The sequence below is a fragment of the Hevea brasiliensis genome, chromosome 9, assembly GCF_030052815.1.
Source record: "Hevea brasiliensis isolate MT/VB/25A 57/8 chromosome 9, ASM3005281v1, whole genome shotgun sequence".
Classification (NCBI taxonomy): domain Eukaryota; kingdom Viridiplantae; phylum Streptophyta; class Magnoliopsida; order Malpighiales; family Euphorbiaceae; genus Hevea; species Hevea brasiliensis.
In genome coordinates, this window is record NC_079501.1 from 58,094,883 (window position 1) to 58,108,087 (window position 13,205).

The 13,205-nt window shown below is 32.1% G+C and overlaps 1 non-coding gene across 1 annotated transcript; it reads left to right on the plus strand.

Moving 5' to 3' along the window:
• The first annotated feature begins 12,062 nt into the window (after positions 1–12,062).
• LOC131183721 (U6 spliceosomal RNA) lies at positions 12,063–12,166 on the plus strand. Its single transcript, XR_009151754.1, has one exon. It is a non-coding gene; the product is annotated as a U6 spliceosomal RNA (small nuclear RNA).
• The last annotated feature ends 1,039 nt before the right edge of the window (positions 12,167–13,205 follow it).

Consider the following 13,205-nt stretch of genomic DNA (forward strand, 5'->3'; position numbering starts at 1 on the left):
CCTTGTGAAAACTTCAAGATTTCTCTTTTCCTTTGCTACCTGTAGACTTCCCAAGGTGTGGGGACTAATTTTTGTGAAGTGAACTTATAGTTTTTTGTTGAAAATAGAGGGGATTTAAAGCTTGCATGAAAAGAACTCATGGAGGAAGGGAGAGAAGGATTCGGCCATGGATGAGATGAAATGAAGAAGATGACTTGAGTGGATTAAAATTTTTATCTTATGCCTTTATATACTCTGCTAAAGTTTATTTAATTATTATAATAATTACAGTTTTAATATTTGTAATAATTTCCTTTTATATTCCTTTAATTATATTACCTATAGTTTCACATTTTTCATGGGATTTTCAAAATTTTTAATTTCACTTATTTTAATGAACATTTAGGTCAAAAGTCAACTCTAGGTGCCAAATGACCAAAATGCCCCTCTTCGGGTTATAGTCAACCTTTTTTGGTAATACTGATTAAATCCCCGATCCGACGGTTCCTTTAATTTTATATTGTTAATTTTATTTTTATTTTCACTTGTACTAATTAACTAAATTCTTTGATATTTTTAATGTCATTTGTACCTTAATAAACCCTTAATTTCGTCCCGAAAATGATTTCCTAGGGTTCCTCGCAGGTCTGAGTTCATCAACTGTCTATGCAGTGACTTCCCAGTATAGTCACCCATCGCCGTGGTTCCTGCTCGTTTAACCTAGTTACATTTCATTTTTTTTTTATTTTTTCTTAATTTTTCTTGGTCTTTATTTCACCAATTTATGTCTCGTCACCCTAGCTTAAGTGTAGCTCCAGACATTCTGACTGTCCGAATAGACATTAGTCATCGGAACAATAGAACATACGGACTACCTACGGTGAAGGTATTACACCAAATTAAGAGATTCAAAATGTTAATTAAAGCCAAGACATGCAGGAACAACTTTCATGAAGATTACTTTGATAATTTATGATTAGAACTAGGTTGAAATTAGGTTTAAAGGTTATGTTCTAATACTACCCTACAGTTGGGTGTGGTTAGAATGTATAGCAATTTTAGGAATTTAATTGACTAGCTATAAGTAGAAGTTAGAATGAGTATTGAAGCTTTTGAAATTATGTATTTTCAATGGAGAAAAGAACTTTGGAACACAGGGAGAATTAAGGCCAAGAAAGAAGTTTAAAATTAGGTTTGAGCACAACTTGAATTTCCCTTGTATTTTGAATTTGTAAATGAAACTATTGTGAATTTCCTTTGTGTTTAAGAAATGCTACATTGTTTTGAGAAAATTTTGAATGTTGAAAAGAATGTGTTATTGTGTTTAAAAGGCGGATGTTGGCCATTTGAATTTACTGTAGCAAAGGGGTAGCTAGATTGAATGTGTTTTAAAAGTGATTTGAGAATTTGATGTGTTACCAATCCTATATGCGGATTTGTGATGATTTGAATGGAAATTCTTTTATGTGATGATTTGAAATGTTGTGATTTGAATAGAAACTGTTTCAAATTATTTTGAAATCATAGTTGGGATGGCAAACTTTGATTGTTCTCTCATTAATAACGGTTAATGAGGTTGAGATTGATTTGTTACCTTCCCTCTCTAGCTTGCCAGTTGAGGTTGAGATCGAATGAATGCATTCATATTTGCTAGCTAGCCTTACTTCCCCCAATAGTAATGGCTATGGGGTTGAGATAGCTTTGTCGTGGTGTACAATGCGGCATTGGTCGTAAAATTTTGTGTCATGGCTTAAACTGTATATATGTAGATGGCAACACAAATGATTTTAATTGTTTTGATAAATATGTTGTGAAAATAAATGATTTGTATATAACGATTTGTTGAGAATTGAGAACACTATTATTGTTTTCATATTTTATGGAAATTGAACATCTTGAATAATTTATCATGGTTTGATAAAATCCTATTTTATGATGATTTTAAAGATTAATAGTTATGCATCACTGAGTTATATGCTCAGCGATAGCTTTTTCTTATGCTGTTGCAGGTAGCGAAAAAGAAAAAGTAGCTAAGTGAGCGCATTAAGAGCTGTACTCCTTGACAAACAGGGTATAAGTTTTAGGTTTCTCTTTTTGAATTTTATTTCTGATGTAAATAAAAATTGTATATATGTAAAAATCATTTTAGTAGTTATACAAAAACAATGTAATATTATTTTGTTGATTTCCAATGAATATAAATTTGTAAATATTTATTCCTTTTTGGATATCGAATGAAGAAAATCATTGAAGAAATGTGGATTTGATGAATTATTGATTTGTTGAGTAATTGTGATCAATGTATCTTGCTACAAGTTTTATTAAACAGATTTTAAATTTTTAGTTCATTGAATTTTTAGCCATCACCATGCCAAATTTTTGTAAAATTTCTTTAAGTTTTAAAATTTCTTATTTTGCTTCTTAATTAATTTCATAGTATGTTTCTTAAATCCTTTATCACCAAGTTTAATTTAAAATATGAGCTTGAAATCATTCAAAATCTTTTGTAGTATGTTTAATGGATTATCGATAGATGTAGTTAGGTAATTCATTAGGCATATTACAAGATTATGTCATATCTTAAGAAAAGGTAAGGCATAACATTGCTATTAAAAATTAACAATTTAACTAACATAATTATAAAATTTTATTAAAAAATAACTATTTAATTAAATGAAAAATTTTACATTTATATAAATACATTTTTTTTAATTTTTGCAGCTATAGGTTTTTTTTGGGAAAATTTTAGCTCAATAGAAAAAGTTTTTTTAACCCATAATCAAAATTAATTTAAATAAACTAAAGTGTTATATTTATTTTATTATTGATCTCTCTCTCGGTTAATTGACTTGTCATAATTTTCACCATTGATCTATTTTAATTTCACCATTGACTAAAAACAATTGTAATACCCTTTATCCATCTACAGTGTAGCCGAGCAAAGCGTGCTACATTCTGTGCCAGAGCACCTTATCTTATCTTATTATTTTTCCTGGTAATTAAAGTTAATTTTGTAAATTAAAATTTACTCATTCAATCAGAGAAATCGATAGAGTTTCCTCTAATTTATTAACAATTTGATGATTTTCTACCTATTTAAAATCTCAACAATAATTTCAAACATATAAATTTTTCATAATCTCAAAAATCTGTTAGTAGTATGCCATATAACATATCATTTAGTATGTAACTTGTACATGTTTTATTAATAAAAAGGAAATTTCACTTTTCCATTACACATTTACATAATATATTTATGTGTAATAGAAAATGTCCATTGATATTTTGTTAGAAATTCTATTCTTAAGTTGTTAAGAATATGAGTGATAGTATCTCTAGCACAAAATATCATAAATTGATTCACAATCGAGGATACTTCACATAGGACATGACTTATCCAGAAAGATTGTATTCATGTTTGTTCCCAAGGTATTTATATGAGATATAAATAAGATGGAACGGTGAGTCTCATGCTATATAACAAACATGATAGGCACTTATACATGATAAGTAGGCCGAACTAGTGACACTTATGACAAGCACATGGAGTTTACTCTTGTCAATGCATTGTCATAAATCATATCAGTGCATATAATCTTTAGACCTGTGATAACACAGTTAACTTATATATAGGTAGTTTGAGTTTGATACTGCTTTCATTCTTGTACTATGTATGGGTATATGGGCATGTGTTGGCTCCTACTAGTTATACATGGAGGTAGGTGTTGATCAAGATGGAATCTGTTACCCTAAGTAAATAGGGATAAAATCCTATGTTCATTTAATTGTTCTTGATGTTTCAAGTTCCTAGCCAGGACAGACAGATTTAATCAGAAAAGAGTTTCTGATGAGAAAATTTTTTTTAATCAATAATTGGAATTAAAAGAGAACATAATATTCATAGCTAATGGGGTTTGACATAAATCATGACTTCAGCTCGAATTGGGATTTTGTAACGGAGAGATTCTAGTGAATGGTAACATATGATTAAAGGTTCATTTAAGGTATTCCTTATTACTAATTGGGTGGCCATGGCATGCTATGCTAAGTGTTAACCATAGTCTATGAGGTGCATAAAATGATTTAGAGAAATCATTTATGGTAAGAAAGAGTTCTGATGATATTAAGAGTTAATATTATATCTTATTGCCAATGAGTGATGCGCCTAATGAGTCACACACATACACAAGTAATCATCAAGTTAAATGTGATTTAATTAATTAGTTAAAGAGTTTAATTGATTAATTAAATAGGTTTGATTTGCAAAAAGATTGCAAAGTCCCTAGCATGGCTTGAAACCAAATATAGGTTATTGGATGTATAGTATAAGTTAAATTTATATTTAAAGTATTTAAATATGAATTTAATTATGAGAGATTAATTAATAGAGATTAATTAATTAATTTATATTTGATATAAATTGATTAGAAGAGGAGAAATAATTATTTTGGGTTGAGAACTCAAAGTTACAATACAAGGGTAATTTGTCATTTCACAGGGTGACATGTGGCACCATGAGATGGTGACACTTGGCACCATATAACTGGCCATTTGTCTTCCAATCATGTATGATGATCAAAGTCAAGATCAAATATAGCTTTGACACTTGGCTTAATGTGATTAGGTCAATTAAAATTAAGGTGCAATCAGGTGATGACATGTGGCAAAAGTTTTAAGTGATGACCTAATTGTAAAAGGGAAAGAATGAAAGAACAAAATAAGATTAAGATTTTTTCTCAAAGGTGCCTCCACCCATGAAGCTTCTTTCCTTTCTTCTTCTTCTTCTTCTTCTTCTTCTCTCATCAATTCAAAGAGAATTGCCCATATTCTCTTGAATTAAAATTGCTAGAAATTGTTTCTAGTATCCTATATACATCTACAACCTCTCTAAAGGCAAATCCCTAATTTCTAATTGGTTGGCAAGGCTTGAGAAGCTGTTCAAGGGGCTGCCATTGGTGATAAACTAGAGGGACAACATTTGGGGTCCTAAGTGCTTCACAAAGGTACCAAACACATCTATAGTGCATCAAAAGGATAGTGCATATGTTTTTGAATTAATCTAGGGTTCTAATAAATTAATCTGTTACTTCAAAAATCTAAAATGGAAAATGTAGATCCTAATGCATATTAAAAGGGTTTTAATATGCAATTGAATATTGAAATCAATTAGGTATATAATAAATCTTGCATGATGCATGAGACCCTAGAAGAAAAATTTTGAATTCAATGTTCTAATCTAATAATTTTCATGCTTCCGCTCCTTCAATTGGTATTAGAGCCACTATATTTGCCATTTAGATTATTTAATATATGATTTAATTATATGATTTGATCATAAGATGATTGATTCATTGCTGGTTGCAAAGAAGAGTATGGCGGCATGCTTGGTTGTGCACCTTGGTGTGCATGGTTTGAGCACCACCATGGTGCACATTGTATTGGACTTCAATTGTGCAATTGTTGTATGCTTTGATGTCCATAATTATGCCTATGACTAATTAAATTATTTAATTAGGAATTATAATTACACAATTAAATTTGTTTGAATGTGATTCAAATCTGAATTTTTGAATTTGTTTGAATGTGATTCAAATCTGAATTTTTTAATTTGTTTGAATGTGATTTAAATCTAAATTTTTAAATTTGTTTGAATGAAATTCAAATCTGATTTTTTTTAGTTGAATATGAGATATCCAATTTAATTTTAGTATGTATGTTTTATTTAATTATTAAATGGTAATATGCATGATGGATGATCATGGACAATAAAAGACCAATGAGATTGGATTTATTTCTTTTATTTTTCTATGGGTTGTAAATTAATTAATTTATTTGGGTGGCATGTATTATAAAGGTTGTAATATTTTTGGGTTGTAATTTCATTTATTTGAGGACTTTAAAGTCCATGTTCTTGTAAATTCGCCTTGGTATGCTAAGGATTACAATGTAATGGATTGCAAGAAGATCAAGGAGGTCAAGAGCATTGATGGGACCAGTGTGAGAAATTCAAGATCAAGTATTGATTATGTACTTCTTCAGCAAATCTTGTAAAATGAATGAATGAAATGCACCTAGGAATGCCCTGATTCAATTCTTGGTGTCTCAGAATTGAATCCCTTAGAAAGTCCATGATCATACCATATTTATTATTTATCCATGTATGCATGAGATGTATGGGAATGTATGCAAGTATATGATATATACATGCTAATTGGATAATGTGCAAAGTGAGACCATAATAGTAATTAAGCTGACCACTAAATCTTCTAAACAAATGATTAAGTTGGAAATGGTATAATTAAAGTAATTATATCATGGGCCCTCCATTGAGGCAATTATTTTAAGAAATTTTATATAACTTACATATGATACAATTAATTTAATAGATTTTCTTAAGAATAATTATTAAGCATGAGATGTTGTAAATATGTCAATGGTTTGGTAGCCAATAATGGATGTGCCTGAGGACATAAAAATTATTTATATGTTTACTGGCTCAAAGGGATCAACTTAACTAATGCAAGATAAGTCAATAATGGATGTGCCTAAGATTTTGAGCATTAGGGGCTAGATAAAGGATTGAACCTCACATGAGATTTGATGGGCAAGGAGTTGCTCACTTACAGTTTATTGTAATTCCACTAATGGATGTGCCTGAGGATGATTAATAAGACTATAAGAATTTAATCACCCACTAGAAATCCATCCAACTAGGATTTTCGTTTTCTATTTTGGAAGTGTAGGATTCGCTAAGTTAGTGGGAGGACCAATTTGATTAAAAGACCATAATCATTTTGGTTAATTACATGATACATTTACTAATTAATTTGGTTATTTTCTACAGTTAATTTCCTGATAATAATGAGCACACTACAACCACCACCATCCAATATCCTTGCAAGCATACTTGATCTCAATAGGTTGACAGGACTTAATCTTTCTGATTGGCTAAGAAATTTGAAACTTGTCCTAAACCTTGAACATATAGGATATGTTATAGACTCAAAGGTTCCTGGTCCCTTACCTCAAGAGGAATATGAAACTTTGGACAAGTGGAAGGAGCATGATATGAGAGCCAAGTGTTACATGCTTGCTTCTATGAGTAATGAGTTACAGAAGCAGCATGAAAACATGCAATATGCAAGTGAGATCCTCTTTCACCTGCAAGAGTTGTATGGTGAGCACAGTAGGAATGCTAGGTGTGAGATATCTAGACCGCTATTCCACATGAGGATGTCTGAGGGACAGAATATTGGGGATCATGTCCACAAGATGATTCAGTTGATTGAGTAGCTGGAACATCTTGATTTTAACATGGATTTCCAACTGCAGATGAATTTGATCCTTCAGTCCCTACCTGAGTCATTTGGGAATTTTGTGACAAATTTGCATATGACTAAGCAGGAATATACCTTGGCTAGTTTACCTAACATGCTGGTTATTGCCCAAAAGAATATGCCAGGCAATAGCTTTGATTGCATCTTCTTCTGCTGGAAAGTCCAATAAGAAGAAGGGCAATAAGAAAAAGAAACCTCAAATTCTTGGTCCTTCTAAAAAGATAGCTAAATAGAAAGGGAAGACCAAAGCTGATGGAGGCAAAGGAAAGTGTTTCCACTGCTAGCAGGATGGGCACTAGAAAAGGAACTGCCCAGGATATCTTGCTTCTCTGAAGGACAAGAAGGATACACCTTCGGAAGGTATGTCCAAATCTTGTTATTTAGATTCTAATGATACTCATAGTTCATCTACAGCTTGGGTTTTAGATACCGGTGCCAGTTCTCACATTTCTTATGATATGCAGGAACTAGCAAACAGTAGCCGCTTGCGTTCTTGAGATGTTAGACTCCGTGTTAATGATGGCTCAACTGTTGAAACTTTAGCCATAGGATCTAAATCTTTTTACATGTCTGGACATGTTTTGTGTTTGAATAATATCTTATAAGTACTTGATACTTTTAAGAACATCATTTTTATATCTAATTTGACTAGAAATGGCTATGAATTTCAGTTCACAGATGATGTTTGCAAAATTTATTTTGGAAATAAATATGTTGTCTCGGGTTATATGCATGATCGTCTTTATTATTTGGATAATAATGTAAAACACAAAATGAATGCAAGTGATCTAAAAGAATGCAATGCCATGATAAAAATCAACTCAATTTCAAAATATTTTTGGCACTTAAGGTTAGGTTACGTTGCAGAAGATAGGATTGCAAAACTGGAGAAAATGGGGATTTTATCCTCATTGGGTTCTGAGCCTACTCCAACTTGTGAATCCTGCCTTCAGGGCAAAATGACTAGATCACCCTTTGTTGGACAAGGACTAAGAGTTAAAAATATTTTGAAGCTAATACATTGTGATGTATGTGGTCCATTTAAAGAAATGGCTAGAGGTGGTTTTCATTATTTTATTACCTTTACTGATGATAAATCAAGGTTTGGGTGTCTGTATTTGATGAAATACAAACATGAATCCTTTGAAAAGTTCAAAGAATTTAAATTTGAAGTAGAAAATCAAACAGGAAAAAGTATTAAAGATTTTCGATCAGATCGTGGAGGTGAATACTTGAGTACTGAATTTGATGAGTACTTAAAAGAGCATGGCATTGTTTCCCAGCTGACTCCTCCAGGAACACCACAGCTGAATGGTGTATCTGAAAGGAGAAATCGTGCTCTATTAGATATGGTATGTAGTATGATAAGCTATACTGATATGCCAATCTCTTATTAAGAATTTGTATTAGAATTTGCATATTCTGAATAGAATTCTATCAAAATCAGTATCTTCCACAACTTATGAGATATGGCATGGAAGAAAACCAAGCCTTAAGCATGTTAAGATTTGGGGTTGTCTAGCTTATACAAAAAAGCTGAACACTGATAAATTGGAAACCAGATCAGAAAAAGGTTGATTTGTTGGATATCTAAAAGAGAGTTTTGGATATTATTTTTATTTGCCTACACCACAAAAGGTTGTGGTGAGTAGAGATGCCACATTTCTGAAATAACAGTTTGTTCAAGAAGGAGGCAAAGGAAGGCAAATAGAATTAAAATTGAATAATTCTGACCAACCAACAGATTAGATGGATATAGATCTATCTAGTCAACCTACACCTGTTGATGAAACATCTACTGTAATTCCTCACAGATCAACCATGATATCTCACCCACCAGTGAGATATGGTTTTCTTCATGAAGAAGAACAAGAGTTGTTTACTCATAAAGAAGTAGATCATGGAGATGATCCACTAACCTATGAAGAAGCTATATCAGATATAGACTCTTTAAAATGGATTGATGCTATGAAATCCGAGATTGATTCCATGTATAAGAATCAAGTTTGGAATCTTATTGACCCCCCTGAAGGTATTATACCTAAAGGGAACAAATGGATTTTCAAGAAGAAAATTGGTTCTGATGGAAAGGTAGTAACCTATAAAGCAAGGCTAGTAGCGAAAGGGTTTCGCCAAAGGGAAGGAATCGACTATGAGGAGACTTTCTCTCCTGTTGCCATGCTTAAATCAATTAGGATTCTATTAGCAATAGCTACATACTATGATTATGAGATTTGGCTGATGGATGTCAAAACAGCTTTTCTCAATGGATACATTGAAGAAAACATTTTCATGGAACATCTTAGGGGTTTTGAATGCCAAGATGATTCCAAGGTATGCAAGCTAAAGCGATCCATTTATGGGTTGAAACAAGGTTCGAAGAGTTGGAACATTCATTTTGATGAAGCTATTAAGTCATTTGGTTTTATAAAAAATGAGGATGAGCCATGTGTGTATAAGAAGGTTAGTGATAGTGCTATCACTTTCCTTATCTTATATGTGGATGACATTTTGTTGATAGGTAATGACATAGGTATTTTGACAGCTATAAAGGTATGATTATCAAATACATTCTCCATGAAAGACTTAGGGGAGGCAACCTATATTCTTGGGATTCGCATCTATAGAGATAGAGCGAAAAGAATAATTGGTTTATCCCAAAGTCTATACTTGGAAAAGGTGTTAAAGAGGTTTAACATGCTTGATTCCAAGAGAGGATTGTTACCAGTGAGACATGGTATCCACTTTTCTAAAGAGATGTCTCCAAAGACACCTAAAGAAAGAGATAAAATGGCCAGGATTCCATATGCTTCGGCTATTGGAAGTTTGATGTATGCAATGTTGTGTACTAGGCCGGATATCGCATATGTTGTTAGTTTAACTAGCAGATTTCAATCCAATATAGGTTTAGAACATTGGATAACTGTCAAGAATATCCTTAAGTACTTGAGAATAACTATGGATTTATTCTTGATATATGGAGGTGATGACTTACAATTGGATGGTTATACTGATTCTGATTTTCAATCAAATATCGATGATAGAAAGTCTACCTCTAAGTATGTGTTCATTTGTAATAGAGGTGCAGTCAGTTGGAAGAGTTCCAAACAGAGTACGACTACAGATTCCACTTCAGAAGCTGAGTATATTACTGCATCAGATGCTGCAAAAGAAGCTATTTATATAAAGAAGTTCGTGACAGACATTGTACTAGTTCCTTCCATTGAGTCAGCAGTTCCACTCCACTGTGACAATAATGAAGCAGTCATACAGGCTAAGTGTAACAGTCACAGATCAATATTCACTTTTCCATTTACAAACACAAAATTGCATTATTTACATGAAAATCAAAATACATTACATAAGTTTCATTTACACAAAGGAAAATAAAAATCAATTACAAAATACCAAAATGAAGCCTAGTGTCCTACCAATGCACTGTAGACGGTGAGGTGACACGGACACTATGCAGAACTGTGAACTGCCTTACCGAATCTGTGGTCTACTGGGCCCTCGGTCCAAATCTTCAGTACCTACGCATTGCAAAAGCGACGCGCTAAGCATAAAGCTTAGTGGTGCCAATAATACAAGAAAAGATAATATGCAAGTAAAAATAATAATTTCCTAGCTATTGTGTTATAAGAAATGAATAATTACTAACTTATTGTTTAGTCGATGGCTAATTACGTTTTATGATATTAACTTCTTCATGCATTTTGTTAATTATTTCCTTCATGATCTTGAGCTTCTTTGTATTTTTATAATCATTCCTGATACTTAATTTTCGTATTTTTTTTAAAATTTTCGGAACCTCAAATAAATAATAATTTCGATAAATGGTTTAAAATGAATTATATTTCACAAGTTATGTTCAAAACTATGATAAAAATGAATTAAGATAAAATAGAGTGCTCCGGCACACTGAGTGGCATAACTTATCAAATGAGATGAATGATTGAGAACTGAAATTGAAAATTGTTGAGATTTTGATAAATGGAGTTGAGATGATTAAATATGAATATAGGAAGTGTTTTTCACAGGTTCCGAAGAACTGTTTTCTCCATTTTTAGCCGGTACTCTGCCGGATTTTCTTTAAAATTTTCGGAACCCCAAATAAATAATAATTTCGATAAATGGCTTAAATAAATTATATTTCATAAATTATATTCAAAAGCATGATATAAATTAATTAAGGTATATTAGAGTGTGCCGGTACACCGTGTGGCATTACTTACTCGGTTATATTGTACACGGGTAAGGGGTGTCACACTAAGGAACCCCGGTCTCACCAGAAATCCAAACACATAGAAAAACGCTACCACATTTTTAGAGAGATAGTTGGGTGAGGCAATGTAGCCAAGCAGAAAATAGCATTAGCTGAAAATCCAGCTGATCCATTCACTAAGCCTATGTTACAAACTCAGCTAGACCGACATCTTGAGAAGATGGGTCTAAGGTATTGTAATGAATGGCTCTAGTGCTAGTGGAAGATTGTTAGTAGTATTATAACGATCGGGCTCCAGCCATTAGAGGAATTGTCCGCTTTGGCCATAAGCCTCACGGTTTTGTCCCATAGGCAGAATGGAGAACTTCCCAGGAGGTTACCCATCCTAGGATTTCTCTTAAGCGAGCATGCTTAACCCTGGAGTTCTTCCAACTCTCTAGGCCATTCCACCAAAAGGCGCCTCTAGTGATTAGTTCCCCTATTTTATATATCATTACTTTTTGATCCCAAGACCATCTCCGTGCTTTGCCGATGTGGGATTTGCCTAAGGGAACGATACAGTGAAGATTAGCATGGCCCCTGCGCAAGGATGACACGCACAAATCGAGAAATGGTCCAAATTTTTATAAATGTAACACCCCTCACCCGACTACAGTGTAGCTGAGCAAAGTGTGCTACATTCGGTGCCGGAGCACCCTATCTTGTCTTACTTTATCCCTTTAATAATTTGATCTCGTTATATTTTAATATCAATTATTTTTCGACGGAGAAACCAGCAGAGTTTCCTCTATTTTATTACCACTTGACATATTTTATTATTCACCTGTTTGAAAATTTCAATAATATTTTACAATAAAAATCTCATCAATTATTCTCATTATTCACATCTCATTCATATATCTCAATTTCATATTCATTTCCATGCATTTCCATTCATGCACAATTTATATATATAAGTTCTCAAGTTTTATTAATTTACATGATTTATAGACTGATTACACAAATTCATAATTTACATGATCTACAAATTAATTACAGTTCCATAATTTATATTTCAACATACAATTCAAAGTTTACATTACAAATAACTAATTATAATGTATAAAATACATAATATGATCTATATGGGCCCTATCTACATGCATTGCTGAGGAGGTGACAACCTTGAACACTCTGCAAATCAGAACTCCAAAATCTCTATTTAGTATTCGCTGGGCTTCAACTTCAGTACCTGCGCGAGGAAACAAATCCATCGCGCCAAGCATTGCTACTTAGTGGTGTAATAATATAATAAGAAATAATGTATACAAATAAAAAATAATTGGAGCATATTTTCTATACTCAAGAATTTTACTGGGTTCATATGAAATTTGCCATACAGTATATTTTTCTTTTGTCATTTATGTAGTACATTTTTTTTTGTCATTTATGCTGCTCTCTATAATCACTTCTTTCATAAGTTTACAATAATCATTTATATAATGTACAAATAAATCTAAAATTTATACTTATACTTATATTCTTATGAAAATCACATTTGTAATGTTATTTAAGTTATAATTCTTCTATTAGTCTTTTTATCACTTCCTTGATACTTTCTAAGTTGTTTACAATCATTTTGTAATATTTAAAATTTTTTAGAACTAATTTAATTTATTTCAGAT